Raw genomic sequence first — 19,511 nt, forward strand, 5'->3', positions numbered from 1 at the left:
GGAAATACAGAGGATTATAAGAGAATACTATGAGAAATTATATACCAACAAATTGGACAATCTAGAAGAAATGGATAAATTCTTAGACTTATACAACCTCCCAAAATTGAACCAAGAAGAAATGGAGAATCTGAATAGACCAATAACAAGTAAAGAGATTGAAATATTAATGAAAAACCTCCCAAAAAATAAAAGTCCAGGACCAGATGGCTTCTCCAGTGAATTTTACCAAACATTCAAAGAAGATTTAATACCCATCCTTCTCAAACTATTCCAAAAAATAGAGGAAGATGGAACACTTCCTAAATCATTCTACAAGGCCAACATCACCCTGATACCAAAACCAGACAAAGACAATACAAAGAAAGAAAATTACAGGCCAATATCGCTGATGAACATTGATGCAAAAATCCTCAACAAAATATTGGCAAATCGAATACAACAATACATTAAAAAGATCATATACCATGATCAAGTGGGATTTATACCAGGGATGCAGGGATGGTTCAACATCCGCAAATCAATCAACGTGATACATCACATCAACAAAACAAAGAATAAAAACCACATGATCATCTCAATAGACGCAGAGAAGGCATTTGACAAGATACAACATCCATTTATGATAAAAACTCTCAATAAAATGGGAATAGAAGGAAAGTACCTCAACATAATAAAGGCCATATATGACAAACCAACAGCCAACATCATACTCAACGGGGAAAGACTGAAAGCCATTCCTCTGAGAACAGGAATGAGGCAGGGCTGCCCACTCTCACCACTCCTGTTCAACATAGTACTGGAGGTTTTGGCCAGAGCAATTAGGCAAGAAAAAGGAATAAAAGGAATCCAAATAGGTGACGAAGAAGTGAAACTCTCACTATTTGCAGATGACATGATTGTATATATAGAAAACCCTAAAGAATCTGTTGGAAAACTATTAGAAACAATCAACAACTACAGCAAAGTTGCAGGGTACAAAATCAATCTACAAAAATCAGTTGCGTTTCTGTATGCTAATAATGAACTAACAGAAAGAGAGCTCAAAAAGATAATACCATTTACAATTGCATCAAAAAGAATAAAATACCTAGGAATAAATCTTACCAAGGAGGTGAAGGACCTATACCATGAGAACTACAAGACATTATTGAAAGAAATCCATGATGACATAAAGAAATGGAAAGATATCCCATGCACGTGGATTGGAAGAATAAACATAGTTAAAATGTCTATATTACCTAAAGCAATCTACAGATTCCATGCAATCCCAATCAGAATCCCAATGACATTCTTCACAGAAATAGAAAAAAGAATACTAAAATTTATATGGGGCAACAAAAGACCCCGAATAGCTAAAGAAATCCTAAGAAAAAAGAACAAAGCAGGAGGCATCACAATCCCTGACTTCAAAACATACTACGAAGCAATAGTAATCAAAACAGCATAGTACTGGTACAAAAACAGACACACAGATCAATGGAACAGAATTGAAAGCCCAGAAGTAAAACCACACATATACGGACAGCTAATTTTCGACAAAGGTGCTAAGAACGTGCAATGGAGAAAGGAAAGTCTCTTCAATAAATGGTGTTGGGAAAACTGGGCAGCCACATGCAAAAGAATGAAAGTGGACCATGTGCTATCGCCATTCACAAAAATTAACTCAAAATGGATCAAAGACCTGAAGGTGAGATCTGAAACTATAAAACTCATAGAAGAAAATATAGGCAACACACTATTTGACATTGGTTTTAAAGGAATCTTTTCGGATGACATGCCTACCCAGACTAGGGAAACTAAAGAAAACATAAACAAGTGGGACTTTATCAGATTAAAGAGCTTTTATAAGACAAATGAAACCAGAATCAAGATGAACAGACAACCAACCAGCTGGGAGAGAATATTTGCAAAACATACATCTGACAGGGGGTTGATCTCCGTAATATATAAAAAACTCATACAACTGAACAACAAAAAAACAAACAACCCGATCAAAAAATGGGCAGAGGAAATGAACAGACACTTCTCCAAGGAAGATATACAGATGGCCAATAAGCACATGAAAAGATGCTCAACATCATTAATCATCAGGGAAATGCAAATCAAAACACTAAGATACCACCTCATGCCCGTTAGAATGGCTATAATCACCAAGACAAAAAACAACAAATGTTGGAGAGGATGTGGAGAAACAGGAACCCTCGTACACAGCTGGTGGGAATGCAAGTTGGTGCAGCCTCTCTGGAAAACGGTATGGAGAGTCCTCAAAGAATTAAAACTAGAGATGCCCTATGATCCAGCCATCCCACTACTGGGAATCTATCCAATGCACCTGAAATCAATAATCCAAAGAGGCTTCTGCACCCCTATGTTCATTGCAGCATTATTCACCATAGCCAAGAAGTGGAAGCAACCTAAGTGTCCCTTGACTGACGATTGGATTAAGAAAATGTGGTATATATATACAATGGAATACTACTCAGCCATAAAAAAAGACAAAATCGTCCCATTTGCAACAACATGGATGGGTCTGGAGCATATTATGTTAAGTGAAATAAGCCAGAAAGAGAAAGACAAACACTGTATGATCTCACTCATATGTGGAATATAAACCAACACATGGACAGAGAAAACTGGACTGTGGTTACCAGGGGCAGTGGGGGTGGGGGGTGGGCACAAGGGGTGAAGGGAGTCATATATATGGTGATGGACAAACAAAAGTGTACAACCCAAAATTTCACAATGTTAGAAACCGTTAAAACATCAATAAAAAAATATATATGGAAAAAAAATTAATTGGACACTTACTCTGTGCATAGTTCTTTGTCCATTGTTGAGTCATAAAAATTAGTCTAACAAAAAAAAATACTAGAATAGATAGCTATGTTGATTTATTAAATGTTTCAAAACAGTAATAATGTGGAAAATTAAATATACACAAGGTGAAAAAATTAGTAGAAAAGATAACTAGGTTTTTTAGTCATGGTCTCTCTGAGGAAGTGCCCCCAACATACCCACACACATACTAGGATTCCTAGAGGGGCAGTGACGTTTGAGGAGCCATTAGCAGTACGTAGAAATAAATCACTGAGCTACAGTAGTAAAGGGACTTCCACATACAAGGATTTGAAAGGCTACAACTCATTCTGTAGATCTGCCTTCGCTGTTAGCAAATAATCTTTTCTCCTACAATTCTCAATTTATTCATCTGTAAAATTGGAATAATAATAGTAATGTTTGTTCTGTGTTGGAGAACTCTTGTGAAGCTCAACTGTTATGATTCTGTATGATAATGCATATATAAGCTAAAGCATCATCCAAGTATAAGATCTTGCATTGAAAGTTGCTGTATCTGTGCGTGTGTTTGTGTATATATACATATATAGTTATTAAATGATATAGATTATAGTAATACCTGCACTATATTGAGGTGATTGTTCACCTAAGACTTACTAGGGCAGGCATCCTATGAAACGTTCTTTCCCAGTGTTATATTTCACGTCAATCCATGTATCACTTTTTTGTTTTAGTTTTTGGCCTCTACATTGTAGTCATTCTAGCTATTGAAAAATCTCCTAAGTATTATGGAGGTACTTTGTGGTGGTACAGTCACGTTATCACATGACCAGTTAAGAAAAATTAGTAACAAACCTTAAATTCGCTCCTCAACTCCAAAATCTTATGTTCCCAGGATGAGCTCTAAGGTGGGCAAAGATGTATGTGGGATACTCATGGAGCTTTTAATAGATGGAGACATGATTTCCCAATCATGACCTTGTCTTATTTCAGTAGTTTTGTTTCTGTTTCTGTTTCATTTGTATTTGTATTTTTTTGAATATCCTGAAACTATAACTTGCTAACCTACCTATTGAGAGGCCAGGGTCAATTTGATGTATATTTGAGGCTTTACACTCCGCTGAAATGTGAAGAATATTCAAAATGTTTCTTGTTTATACTAAAGAACAGAAGATTTGTAACTCACATTTGGTTCTGCTTACTTCATCAGATTTGTAACAAAGCCATGTTCTATTATTATCATCATCATTATCTTTACTTTTAGGTTAAGCATGAGTATATTCTCTGTGATATAGTATCTTTACATACCTGGAATACTGGCATAAATTCCAATAAATATGAAGTTAAAATGCAAGGTAGCGGATCACTGAAAACATTCTATTTGTTGATATGACTAACAGTACAGAAGAAGCATTTAGCAGATATTTATTGCTGAAAGGAATTGGGATAATAAATAAAAACGGTGAGTGAGTGAGATGAACAAAAAGGACAAAGTTTCTATTAAAGGATGAGAATAAGTCACAGCAAGGAAATTTGCAGTGCCTTAATTACAACAGCAAATGTCATGTCCCAGTTTTCAAAAACAGGTGAGTTAACATTGCCAGCCTCTACTTGGTGAGATGGTCTAGACTTTCGGTTGTTATCATCCACATTTGTTATTAAAGCAATTTAGGAATAAAAAAACATTAGTTGAACCCTAGGGGAGCTTCTATTTAGAAAGAGAAGGAGCTGAAACAGTGCGGAAGTCTAGAGAGCTAATGAGCACTCTGAGGAGTGGATTTCCGTGGGGGAGTTTGCCAGATCAGTTCACTTATTGTGTATCATTTTGAAAATTTACACCAGAATAGGAGTAATTATGTTTGTCCTTTCTGAGATCCAGCATAGGGGGATATCGGTGCGCCTGAGAATTGCATAATGTTTCCTCAGCTCTTCATGTAAAAGCATTATATTAGTGAGCATGGCAGAGAAAAACAATTTATAGATGTACAGGACAACTTACAAAATGAGCATTAGACATTGAACATGAAAGAGAAGAACCATTTAGAGAGTGTGCAAGCTTTAAATTGAGAAAAACAGCACAAATAAGCCACTCTTCACATCTATCTCTGTCTGTGACCATGTCCTTTGATGTACATTCTGCACAGTGGTGTCATCAGTCATGTTAATAGGTTGATATCCTAAATGGTTGTGGGTGAGGTTTAAATAATTTATTACCAATACTAGATCAAGCATCTATTGCTTGTGAATATTATTTTGAAATGAAGCAGGATAGATTTGCATTACACACTCGCATGAAGACACCCTAATTTGAATGAGAAAATAAAATATGGAGTTTTAGCTCATCAGAAATTGGACCCAACTTTGAAAAGGATCATTGAAAATATATGGAAAATACATTGGAAAAACAATATTAATGTTTGCAGTGATGCTGCCATAAGTTTGAATATCTCTCTTTCAGCAAGGCAGAATCCCTTACCATTCTTTGAAGTACTTTCATTCCTTAAAAGTTTCCTGTGGACTAAATGTCCTTCTTTGTGATACTACCTGTGCTACCTCCCACAAAATTTAATCATCATCTTTTTCTATATTTACTTGAATACAAGATATCTTTCTACCACTCCCTATAGAGAATGACTTTCTTCCTAATGTATTATGAGTGCCTTATCATTGGACCTATTATACTGGTATTGTTACTGTTTATTTTATTTATCTCTTACAAGACTATAAGCCCCTTGAGTTTTAGATCTTGCCTAATTCATCTCCAGATCCAAACATAGAACCTTTGTATCCAACCAGTAAGTAGAATAATATGTATTGAGTAAAGTACAATTAGTTTCCTTGATTTTATGTAACACCAAGAATCAACAAAACCAATTTCTTAAAATAATTTTATATTGGGTGTCATTAGTCAAGTGATTTTGCCCATTAAAGGGAAGATAGTACCAGATTAAATTTCTATTTTTGAATCTTTTATTTTTTTGGAATGAGTTTGTAAAGTCATAGTGTATTTAACTTGTTCAAAGAGAGAGACTTGGCTATCTGAAAGGGCCAGTTTCTGCCTCTGGACAGCACTATAGCAGAGGCCCCAGTCAATCGATAGCAATTCACCAGCTGATCCTGAAACCTGACCTTGGTCAACAATGGGCCACCCCATTCACTGTTGTGCTTCAGCTCCTCAAAGCAACAAATCTCAGGTCCTGTTTTGATGCCAACAGTTCTCTGACTCACAGAATTCAGCAGAACCTCTCACCAGCCTCAACCATTTGCAGGTAGGTCTTCTTCCACTCCCACTCTTCACAAAGTGATTAGAAACCACCATAAAATATGTAATAAACTAAAAATTTGTTATCTAACTTATGTCAACATTACTTTTGTGGTATTTAATTTAGCCAGAAATGATCACTAATGTAAATTTAGCACAGTAAATAGAAATTTATATGTCTCCAAATGGGCAGTAATAAAAACTAGGAATATATGTATATATTATTTTATTGCCCATGTATGAATGATAGACAGACTGAGCAGAGGAGTTAAGAAAATTCTTTGAAGCCTGACTTCAGTAACCAGCCATGCCATGTGTTACCTGACATATGGGGCCTTTAGTAGGTGATTTTGCCTATTTAATAGTGTGGTTGTAGAGGATTAAAAGATATATTGTTTTAAAGGGTTTTTGTGGTGGATGTAATAAATACTCTTATTAAGTTTGATTCAATATATGATTTTTTAAAAAGCACTTACTCTTTATTGAATTCTTACTATGCTCTGTGTAGTGGGCTAAGTTGTTGACCTTCATCGTTTTATTTTGTGTTTCTCTTCTTTTTTTTATAATTTAAACTAAAAAAAAATAAATAATCAGTTCATCCATTTCTCCCACCCCTACCCCCTGCCTCTGGCAATCACCAGTCTATTCTCTGTATCTGTGAGCTTGGTTTTGGATTTCAGTTTTTTGTATTTTTAGATTCCATGTGTAAGACAGATCTACGGTATTTGTCTTTCACTGTCTCACTTATTACACTTAGCATAATGCCCTTGAGGTCCATCCACATTGTTGCAAATGGCAAGATTTAATTCTTTTTTATGGCTGAATAATATTCCATTGTGCATATATACCACATCTTCTTTATCCATTCATCTATCAATGGACACTGAGATTGTTTCCATATGTTGCCCATTGTAAAAAATGCTGCAATAGTAAACATTGGGGTGCATCTGTCCTTTCAAGTTAACATTTTCATTTTCTTCTGATAAATACCAAGAAGTGGAATTGCTGGGTCATATGGTAGTTCTATTTTTAATTTTTTGAGGAACCTTTGTATTGTTTTCCATAGTGGTTGCACCAATTTACATTCCCACCAACAGTGCGCAAGGGTTTTCTTTTCTCCACATCCTTGCCAACACTTGTTATTTCTTGTCTTTTTGATAAGAGTCATTTTAACAAGTGTGAAGTGATATCTCATTGTTGTTTTGTTTATTCGTTTTGTTTTGTTTTTGCTTGAGAAAGATTAGCTCTGAGCTAATATCCCTGCCAGTCTTCATCTGTTTTTTTGTATGTGGGTTGCCACCACAGCATGGCTGACGAGTGGTGTAGATCTGCGCCTAGGATCCAAACCTGTGTACCCAAGCTGCTAAAGCAGAGCGGGCCAAACTTAACCACTACACCACGGGGCTGGCCCCCTCATTGTGGTTTTGATTTGCATTTCCCTGATGATTAATAATGTTGAACGTCTTGGCCATCTGTTTGTCTTCTTTGGAAAAATACCTACTCAGATCTTGTGCCCATTTTTTAATTAGATTGTTTGGTTTTCTGCTGTTGAGTTGTGTGAGTTCTTTAGATATTTTGGATACTGGCCCCTTGTCAGATATATGATTTGCAAATATTTTCTCCCCTTCATTAGGTTGCCTTTTCATTTTGTTGATTATTTTCTTTGCTGTGCAGAAGTTTTTTGGTATGATGTAGTCCCAATTATTTATTTTTACTTTTTGTGCTTTTGCTTTTGTTGTCAGATTAAAAAATCATCACCAAGACCTATGTCAAGGAGCTTATGGCCTGTGTTTTCTTTTAGGAGTTTTATGGTTTCAGGTCTTACATTTAAGTCTTTAATCCATTTTGAGTTAATTTTTGTGTGTGACGTAAGATAGTGGTCCAGTTTCATTCTTTTGCATGTAGCTGTCCAGTTGTCCCAGCACCATTTATTGAAGAGACTGTTCTTTCCCCATTGTATATTGTTGGCTCCTTTGTTACAAATTAATTGACCGTATATGTATGGGTTTTTTTCTGGGCTCTCTATTATGTTCCATTGATCTATGGGTGTGTTTGTATGCCAATACGATGTTGTTTCAATTGCTATAGCTTTGTAATATAATTTGAAATCAGGAGTGTGATGCCTCCAGCTTTGTTCTTCTTTCTCAAAACTACTTTGCCTATTTTTGTATTTTTTTGTGGTTCCACACAAATTTTAGGATTATTTATTCTATTTCTTTGAAGAATGCCATTGGAATTTTGGTAGGGATTGCAGTGAATTGGTAGATTGCTTTGGGGAGTAATGGACATTTTAACAATATTGATTCTTCCAATCTATGAGCATGGAATATCTTTCCATTTATTTGTGTCTTCAATTTCTTTTATTAATGTCTTGTAGTTTTCAATATACAGGTCTTTCACCTCCTTGGTTAAATTTATTCCTAGATATTTTATTCTTTTTGATGAAATTGTAAATGTGATTGTTTTCTTTATTTCTCTTTCTGATAGTTTGTTATTAGTATATAGAAATGCAACAGATTTTTGTGTATTGATTTCGTATCCTGCAACTTTACTGAATTTGTTTATTAGTTTTAACAGTTTTTTGATGGAGTCTTTAGGGTTTTCTAGGTATAATATCATGGCATCTGCAAATAGTGACAGTTTTACTTCTTCTTTTCCAATTTTGATGTCTTTTATTTCTTTTTCTTGCTTAATTGGAAGTCTGGCTAGGACTTCCAATATTCTGTTGGATAAAAGTGGTGAGAGTGGGCATCCTTGTCTTATTCCTGATCTTAGAGGAAAGGCTTTCATCATCTCATTTTATCCTCACAACATATTATTATTATTTCTCCTTTTCAGATACTTCACTGAATATTACAGATGTTTAGTGACTTTCTCAAATCCCTGAATTAAGGGGTGATTTATATTCTGTTTTGAACATGAATTTTCTGACTCCAAAACCCAAGTCCTTAACAACTGTACTTTAAGTATATGAATGAATATTATACCTCTTTAAAGAGATTCAACTTATTACATTCTCCTTACTTGAATGACTAGGAAACAAACAGATTTTATTTTATCTATTAACAACACATAAATTACTTTTCTATTCCTGTCCACCTATGTTATTGTCTGTGTTTCTTTAAGCCATCTCGAATTATTTATAAGAGAAGAAATAATATAAATAAAAATTTTAATAGTCGATCCATCAATATTTACTAAAATAACTGTCCAATGCACTGAGAAAAATCCCATAAGAAATTGTCAAGTTTCTTTAGTCAATACTCCTACAATAAAGAGATATGTACATCGATACAAATAGTCAGAGTAGTGTAAGAAATAAAAAGATGGACCTGTCTTAATGAAAGAAAAAGGACCTCCAAAGAGGCAGTGGTTTGCAATAAAAAGAGAACGGATGTTGAAGTCAGGGGTCTTAATCTAATTCCTCTCAAAGTGACCTTGGGCATAACAGTCAGTGCCCCTGAGTGCAGTGCCAGTTTCCTGATCTGTAAAATGTGTAAAATTTCCTCATCTGACAATGGTGCCTTGCTCATACTGCAAAGTGAACTTTTAAAATAAGTATGTGAACTGTAATGAGCCTCTTCCCTTTACTATTGTTACTTTGCTGTTGTTGGGCATGCTGTATTTAAAGAGAGAAAAGATAAGAAATCTTTGAGGTTCTCCTTAGTATTCACTTATTAGGATTGTGGGTCCTAATCTGAATTTTCACTTTAGTCCTACCTTATCTTGATCCTTGTATTACACAAAAACTTAAATTAGACTACATAGAGAGCTTGCCAAATATCAAGGTCTAGCGAATTTTCTAATTCCTAGAATACCTAAAATATAACAAATTTGGGGAGCAAATGAGGCATATGATGAAACAGTTGCATTGGCCCTCTTATAAATGAACAAGTAAAAATTGTTTAACCAGATTATATCAGCGTGTGTGTGTGTGTGTGTGTGTGTTTGTAGCAGAATTTGAGTTGCAGAATCATACATATTTAATAATTTTTATCTCATATCAAAGTAAGATGTCGTTAAGTATAAGCACAAAACAATAAAGCACAAGCAGCAAAACAATAAAAATGGCACTTTGTTTCGAAAATGTAAAAAATCATAAAATACATTTTTAATTACTTTAGTTGATACACATAGAGCAAAAGACATTGTGGTTCGCACTATATCTTATTTCCAAGAGGGTCATTGGATGGCAGCACTTTCTAGCCTATACTAAATGTGATGTGGGAGAAAATTGGGAAGAGATATCCCACAGTAAAGCAGATGATTTAAAAGATTTCTATGCTTCTTTAAAAGACCTTCACTTTATTTACCACTTTGGTAAATATATGAGAGCTCACTCTAAATTACACTGCCCAGAAGTGTCTGAATGTTCTGGCATTTCTGAGAATAATTTCAAATATCACATCTATCAATAGCTGGTAATTGCATGGGTGAGGTGGGAGGCTGTTGAGTGGTAGGAGAAGAAATATATATATATAGGTATATAATAGTTATATAAGCTAAGGAGATTTCAATGAAGCTGTGCTTCTTCTTTGAAGAATTTCCATAATTGTAAAGAGTTAAGTATTTGTGTATTCACTTAATGTCTATAAGCTCCATAAAAGCACAAAAAATATGTCTTTTCATTTGTGTGTCTACAAGTCTAACAATGTTTATGGCACATAGAAGTTACTTAATAAATGGATTTTCATTAGGAGAGTAGTTGAGTGTATAATTGAGCTAATAAATGACTGTAGTCTGGGGATGGAAAGGTGGATGAACCAAGCTTACTCACAGGCAAGAGTTATAATTGGAGAGTAGTTTTTAAAAAGACAGATTGGATGATGGAAAACTAGACTTTTGTGATCTTGAGAGTCAGGCAAAGGGATTTCAATTTGATTTGGTGGAATCAGAGAGGCAGTAGAGATGTTGGCAAGGATGAATTGAGAGACAAAAGTGGACATTATTAACAATGACCAATTTGGAGTATTCCATTGATTCAGTCTTTTTCTTCTTCTCAAAATTCTTTTTTGTGTTCTTAATTGATTTCTCTCTCTCTAGAATAGGATAGAGTGATGGAAAACTAAGGGGCTGAGAAGAGGCTTACCTGATTCAAGATAAGAGAGCAAGAAGGGGAACAGGTGGCATAAAAGAAGACTAGAAATCAGAAACTAACAGTCTATGATGCCCACATTGTATTAACACGGCTACAGCTTAAACTGAGGAGTAGCTCACTTTGTCGGGAGTCCCCAAGACCACTCTCAGGTTAGATGATTTCCTAGAAGGACTCAGAAATTGTTATACTCGTGTTCACTCTTTCTTAGAACAAAAGAATATGGAGTAAGATCAGCAAAGGGAAAAGGTGCATGAAGCAAAGTCTGGAGGAAACCAGTTATAAACTTCCTAGTGTCCCCTTGCAGTAAAGTCACATGGAATGCATTTAATTCCCCCAGTAATGATTTGTGACAACACACACAAAATATTGCCAACCAGGAAAGCTCGCCCTAGTCTAAGTGTCCAGAGTTTTTATCGGGGGTCGGCTATATAGGCATGCAGCACCTGTGTGACTGACCTCAGTTACCCAAGCTCCAGACCCTTGGAGGAAAAGCAAATATTCCTTATAAATCACATTGTTAGTATAAACTATTTGGAAAAACTAGTGCAGTGTGGCTCAAGGCCTCAGGCATGCAAAAACACTCTTATCAAATGGAAAATTCCAGGAGCTCGGTTCCCAGGAGCCAGCCAAGGGACAGCCCTGAAAACAGGCCTTTCCTGGGAATGTGCATGGTTTGAGCAACCCAGGCCTGCAGAGTTAACCTTTTCTTGTGCACTCACATTTTAAAAACTGTCAAAATGTTTACTGAACATAATTCTCTGTCCAAACTAGCAAGTAGAAGAAGTTGTAAAGAGAAGACAGAAAAGGTCCAGTCTACCCCCAAGCTCTATTTTAAAAGCAGAGTAAGCGATAAGGAATAAGAACCCAATACTAAAAAACACTAAATGCAAATAATTCCAAATAACTGTCTCCACTTTATAAATTAAAGGGGAAATGATTTAGGAAAACTCATTTGCTGTTTTATTAAAATGACAATGCAAGGCACTTGATAAATACCTGGTACGGCCTATCCTTTATATGGCCATTTCTGAATCATAAGAAAATTATGAGTTGTAAAGTTTTATTTCGGCTTCTATGAATGCTGCTTCTATGACAGCCTAGGCCAATGGCAGAAGATGCATTGAGAAAACAAGCTGGCAAATATACCATTATTTTTAAACATTTTTTTGTCATTCCAACCCACTAATGGCCCCGTGCATTTTAATGCCAGCTCAGATTTCCTTCTGCTACTTCAGTTTGTATCAAAATGCATGGTCCAGCAGAAAACACCAACTTTATTTTTTTAAATATATAATTATAAAAATAAGATGCATATGAAGGTCTGCTTAGTGAATGTGTCTATGGACCCTTAAATTATGAAGTAATGAGTGAACTGACATAATTCTTTCTTAAGAAGTCTGAAGAATGTTGAAATTTAAGAACATTTTAGGGAATAAAATATAAATGTGTAAATGTGACTCCCACATGGTCATGTAAACATATCAAAGGCCACAAATAATATTCTACCACCTACAAAATTTAATTATTATCCCCATAATCAAAGCTCACACTGCCCCTCTTCTCCTTTGGAGATGGGCATCTCTTAAAATTGAATATCAGCTTAACTGGAAACCGGTGATGCTGCATGTGGACCAGGCTGTGTTTTTGCTCAATTCACGTCCATTTATACTAAGATTATTCAGATTAGAAAAGGGATGGTGTGTTTGTCACGTTCTTGCTCATCATAACAATGTAGAAAAGCTAATTACAAACATAACATTTAGTTAAGGATTTTGAAAGGACCAATTTTGCCCAAATCATCTCCTCCACTGGGTTGGTATTATGCCTTAAATTGCCCTGTATCAATCCACTGGCCTCTCCAGCTTTTATTTTTTATTTTATTTTATCATCTGAATATGAATCCATAAGTAGATATTCCTTAGTGTGTGAGGTACAGTGGCTTTATTTTCAGTTTTACTTCTCTGTTTGGTTGTGAACAGTGACGGCAAGTTTAAAATACCATGGGTATCAACATCTGTTCCTAGTTCATCTCATTAACTAAAACAATAAGTTAAGGGAAGAGTTTTTATAGATCCTTGGATCTAACTTGTAAAGTAACCTACTTTCTATGAAGACTTTCACCAATCTGAGATTTCCCTAAAACATAATCTTTTTTTCTTATTGAGCAAAGACAAGGGCAGGGTTTATGATGCTGATGCAATACCAAATTAAAAAAAAATACATCCCATTCAGTTTTTGACATTAGAGCAAAATACAAGACAATTAAGAACAAGTAACAGGTGGCCCCGTAAAATAGGCAGTGTAATTTTCTACCACTCTCCTGTTTTCCTGCTTTGAGATCAGTTTCTGATAGTGAGAGATCTTATTTGTGAAGAATACTTCAGAAATGAAACCTCAGGGTGTTTATACGAAGTGAAATAATGAGTGAAAAGAGCCAATGGTTTCACTCTTAAATCAAAACAGACAATTTGAGAAAGTTTGATAATATTTTAAGATTTATAAAAATATACCTAATTATTATTCTTAAACTTTGTTTTTAAAATGTTTTATGAATATTATTTTAGTATGCATGTACTGATTTAATACCATTCTACTTTTAATTAAAAATAAAGGCAAAAGGAGGTTATTTTTTACATAAACATGACTATAACTGAAATGTGGGTACTTTACATGTCACTATAAAAATAGGGTGCTGTGTCACTAGCTTCTATCCCTGTATTGTCCCCTTGAAGCCGCACATCATCTGAAATAACTGCCCCCAAGTACCACCTGCTTCAACCACCACTGCCCTTTATCGAGCAGTTACTATATGTTACCATTTGCTAGCACTTTCGCAAGTGTTTTGAATGCATTGTCACATTCATGTCTTAGAACAATTGTGAAGGGCATGTTATCCCTACTTTAAGGAAACTAGAATTCAGTGGTTAATAAAAGTGCCCAAGGTCATTGCCCAGGGTAAGTGACAGAAAGCGGATACTAACCCAGCTATGTCTCTGAAGCCTGCGCTCTGAACCACTGTGCTGTTTCTTCTCATGCACTTTATTTGTGGCTATAATTCTATAATTGCTAATGCTTAGTCATAAGTCTATGAAGCAAGAAGATGACATGGGGATTTCTATTTATGTTGAGCAGATAAAGAAAATCAGGTTAAGAGGACTCAAGCAGCAAACCCAGCATTATGCAGTGTGGGGGTACTAGAAAAACCTCTGTAACCAACTTCTATGAATCCCAGGTCCAGAACTTTTCTCATTTGCTCCACCACTCCAGTCTCTTCTTGTATACCATGCATCTCTCAAGATAAAAACATCATTTCAATAGGGTTTCCCATTTCCATCTACCTGTCATCCCTGTTTCAAAGCTAAAACTGCATTTGTCAATAATTTTTACAAAATACTATGACAGATGTGATGATGAAAGGACGCATTCTTTGTGCTCAAATCAGACACATAAAGAACAAATTTAATAAAAGAAAAAATTAGTAACTGCTTTGTTGGGGAAATGCAAGACGTTGTAGAAGCACAGAAAAAGGGACAATTAGGTGTCTAGCTTGCAAGAGGTGACTTCTGAGATTATTCTCATAGACTAAGTAACTTTTCTTTAGGAAGAAAGGAGGAAGAAGGAAATTTGAGTAAAGACAGATGAGTAAGATGTGAGACTCTCATGGGCATGGCATATGTATAAAACAATAATTGCTACAATTTGTCAGGAAAGAGTATAGGAATTTGGAGGGATCAATTGAAAAATACAAAACGGGATACTGCGGTATGCTGATGGCATTATAACAGAGCATCTGAATGATCTGCTTCTTGTTGCTTCAGTGGATGGGGACTCTAGAATATATAAACATCTCTCAGGTGAGAAAATATTCCAGAGTGTTTCACAATTATGGTACAATGAATTTTTATCTGAATTCAGCAATTTTGTAGAAGAGTAAAAAAAATAAAAAGACAGCTATTTCATATTGAGTTGTCACTTTTTATAATTTCATAGAATTTGTGCTCAGTATGTGCTTGTGAGCATCACCCAAGAAATAGATAAAAACATTTGGATTGCCAAGAATATTTTATACATAATAAATAATTTCACCACAATGACACAAATGTATTATATACTTTCACCTGTTATTCAATCCATTAAGGCAAATGGACAAATAGGAGTGTTGTGAAAAGGGAGAATGAAGGGGTAGGAGTGAGAGAAAAATGTGGGCTTGATGGAAGAGAAAGAATGAGATTGAAAACAACAACAAAAAATGAGTAACTAGGCATGACCTGGCCCACTGAGACAGAACTAATATAAAACATTGGCATGTAACATAATATGTGTTTTTCAGGTCCAGTTTAAAATATTAGTGCCTAAAAGGAAATGAAAGTGGGTATTAATTTGCATTGTACAGACTAGAAGTGTCAATAAAATTACAAATGGTAATGTGACATTTAAATGAACTTGCACTTTTAAAAAAAGAGTGGTTCTCATAAGATATGATTAAATAGAACACTTTTTAAATATTAATTGATCAACTACTACTACACTGTTTCCTCCTGCAGAGATTACCTTTATCAGGGAAGTGTGTATGTGTGTTATGTACATTCACAGGCATGCACCTCTGCAGAATTTATTGCCCTTAGTTAGCAGTACTATTTAAATTCAGAAGTATCACACAATGCTTAATAATTTACAAATACTGTATCATATATTATTTATGATAGCAAATGCTCAGGGACATAACAGTACAGAATATATTTCTCAAGCTCCCATTATTGCCTTTTGGGTCACTTCAGAGTGAAAAGTTTTTGAGTCTCCACTTGGGGAAGTCACTACTCATACCGGCTGCTGAAGGAAACATCACTGATTAATCTGAACCTCTGGAATAAATTAAAGAACAAACTAATGTGTACGTTTGTGGTGGAGGGCAGCCAATGGTCTCACTAGCACTACTCCCGTGTCATTAGGATCTGGAAATTGTCGTTAATTAGGGCTGAGCCTTTTAAGAAAAAAACTGTCTGTCTAGAGGCCAAGAAACCTCTCTTTCCCTGCCAAAAACACCTCCTCCGTCTAGTTCACTGAAGCCTGTGAGGGAGGATCTACAATCACATCTTCATTTGTTGGTTTGAGCAACATAATGGATGCTGTGGGGTACCACAGAGATGCCACTCCACTTCAGGACTGAGACATTCATTCCCCCAGTTTCTGGAAATGTTGGCATCATAAAATTTCAGCTGAGTCCCTCTCTGGAAATTGCTTTCTTCAGAAGAGCACTGACTTGCCCAAGGTTACACCCCCTTGATGAGAAGCAGCCTACATCCAATGATGGGTCAATGGAGGGGTATAACAGCTTGGCCTCTTTGCTTTAAGTAAAGAATTCTGTAAGATTATTCCAACTCTAGAATTCCCCACGGAAGAGCTGAAGGCTTTGTGGTGACGACATCACAGTTCAGTGCCTCCCTCTGCCCTGTGCTACTTTCTTCACTCTCCTACTGGTGTTGATCCCAGAGGCACTCCTCAATTAACCTTTTGCCCACAGATCTCAGGTTCAGAATCCTTCCTAGGGAACCTGACCTAAGATAGTTGTACCAGGAATGCTTGAGGAATATGACTTTAAAATGGAAATTTGGAACTGGATCATCCATCAGCCAGTTGGCAATGAGAACTCCATCACTGGTAGAATGTGGAACATTGTTAGTGCCTTGCATGTACTAGCAGTGTGATTGTTGAGACCTTCATCCTGCCCTAGTAAACCAACAAGGGCCATATGCACGCGTGGAGGCATATCTCATATCTGAGGAATTTAAGAAATTCTATGTAAGTAATAAAATAAAATACTTGAAATGCCTAGGGAAGTGGTTTCAACCAGGAGGAATTTTGCTCCTCCGGGGACATTTGGCAATGTCTAGGGATATTTTTGGTTGTCACAACTGGGAGAATGGTGCTACTGGCATCAAGGTGGTAGAGGCCAGGGATGCTGCTAAACATCCCACAATGCACAGGACAGCACCCCACAAGAAGGAATTACCTAGACCACATACGATATCCATGGTTCTGAGGTTAAGAAACTCTGTTGTAGGGGTAAGGCAGATAGAATCAAAATAAATCAAGGATGGCTCATCAAGAGGTTGAGGGCAGCCATTCCCAAGTAAGTCATAATTCCTGAATTAATTTCCAGATTGAGGCCAGTTTTCCAGATCCAGAACCCATTGACTGAAGGAATCATTGGGTATCCTGGGGGAAAGACATTACAGTGCTGCAGGTAATATATAATATAATGATTCCCGTAGTCCTTCCCCAAATACACCTATAGCCATTTACTCAGCTAACTGCATACTAGGAAAAGAGAATACACAAACATTTTGAAGATTACTGGACACAGAAATCAAGCTGATATTACTATCCATTGACCAAAAGAATCATTAGAAGCCCCTAGTAGAGGCATATGGGGGGCTAGATAATAAATGAAGTGTTGGCACATGTTGGGGTCTTAGTGTGTCTACTGTTTCCACAGACCTCGTCAGTAAATATCTTCATCTCCCCAAAGGTATATTTGAAATAAACATATATAAGAGTTGGCGTAACTCAAAAATTGGTTACTTAGCCTGCATAAGAGCTATTATAGAACTGGAAGCCTCTGTAACTACCTCTCTCTGTTGCCAGTCAAATAGTAAATCAGAAACAATATCCTATTCCAGAGAGAATGATAAAAATTATTTTCCCCTTTAAAAGATAAGGTAGGCTTCCAGACAAGATGGTGTAACAGAGACTACTGCATGAAGCAAAGAAAAAATGTAAAAATATACATGAAACAAAAATCTTCAAAACAAGAGATATCAGAAAACAAAGGGCAATGTTCCCTGAGATACAAGAAACAAACAAGGAGAACCCTAAAATTGTCCAAGTTCACTGCTTTAAGAGAGCTTTCAGGCACAGCACAAGAAAACAGAACCCAAGAAGAGTCTGGCAGACTCACTGAACTGAGGCGTATGAAACTGAGAATCCAGAGAGACCGAGTAGGGTAGACTTTGAAGGACAGTGCAGAAGGAACTAAAGAGCAGCATAGAGAGAATTCTGGAGCTCTGCAGAGGGAGAGCTCCAGAGATCTGCAGAGGGTTCTCTCAGAGTATTCAGCAGAGCAGTGATCCCCACGTGCATATGAGAAAACTCCCTGAGACCAAGGAAAGCACCATTTGAAAGGGAGAGGAAACATTATCCAGTATTCAGAATGGGAAAATTGCTTATCCCTACCACTCAGAATTACAAACCTCATAATCCATGGGGCACTGACTAGGCTTATCAGAAGGCTTTTTCCTCAGTAGTGACACACCTCTGGCTCCACCTAACACATCTTAAAAGATGGAGTCAAAAGGATTAACTTTTTTTCAAATAACTTAATAATGTCCCAAAATAAACCCCAAGAATGTTTGTAGTAATATAAAAATACCCAGCACTGAAAAAAGTAAACTTTACAATGTCTGGCATCAAATCAAAAATGATCAGACATGCAAAGAAGCAGGGAAATATGGCACATAAGGAGTAGAAAACCAATCAATTGACATCACCTAAAACAGACACACAGGAATTAGAATTAGCAGATACTATTTAAGGTAAAATACACCTAGAAGGAGACCTTGTGAACTTCATTCCTCCTTGCTCCTGCCTGAAAAACAGGCCTGAGGATGTCTGAATAGGACAGTTCCACCTAATCATCAAGGCAGGTATTAGATTATCAGATATTCTCATCAGGTCTTTTCATTGGCTCACATATCTATCCTCATAAAAAGAGGCAAGATCCGAGGTTTCAGCTTAGGGTTAATGAAGAAGCAAGCAGATCAGGCTGCTTTGTCTGCTTTGGTTTCAGTCCACTGATGAATAACTAGATTAAAAAAAACTAATACTCTATAATTCTTCTTAAGTTATCTGCCACTGTTGTCCATATATTAGCCTGGGATATCTCATAGAGAAGGATTCCTTATTTGCAAGTCTTCTAGATTTTTTTTAAGTCTGCTGTGCAAATACATACTTAGTTATTTTAACACAATTTTTAGTCGAATAATATATTATTTATCACATTAAAGTTAGAGTCTGCTCATTAGAACCTTCTGTTCTTCCTTTAAATAGGTAGAAATTTGGATCTTTGTTTACTCTAGAGCTATCAGTGGTTAACCAGGGTAAGACTTGGAGGTGGGTCTCAAGAGAGAACCTGAAATTCTGCCTCAAATCACTCAGATTGGTTGTCTTCTCTAGGTTTGGACACGTATCTAAATGAGAACACAATTCTAAAACAAGGAAAATAAATGTATAAAAAATCATCAAATAATTATCTGTGTTTGAAATCAGCTAGATGACCAATTTTGTATCTGTACA

Source organism: Ceratotherium simum, chromosome 11 (assembly GCF_057802395.1).
Source record: "Ceratotherium simum simum isolate JZ-2026a chromosome 11, ASM5780239v1, whole genome shotgun sequence".
Taxonomy (NCBI): domain Eukaryota; kingdom Metazoa; phylum Chordata; class Mammalia; order Perissodactyla; family Rhinocerotidae; genus Ceratotherium; species Ceratotherium simum.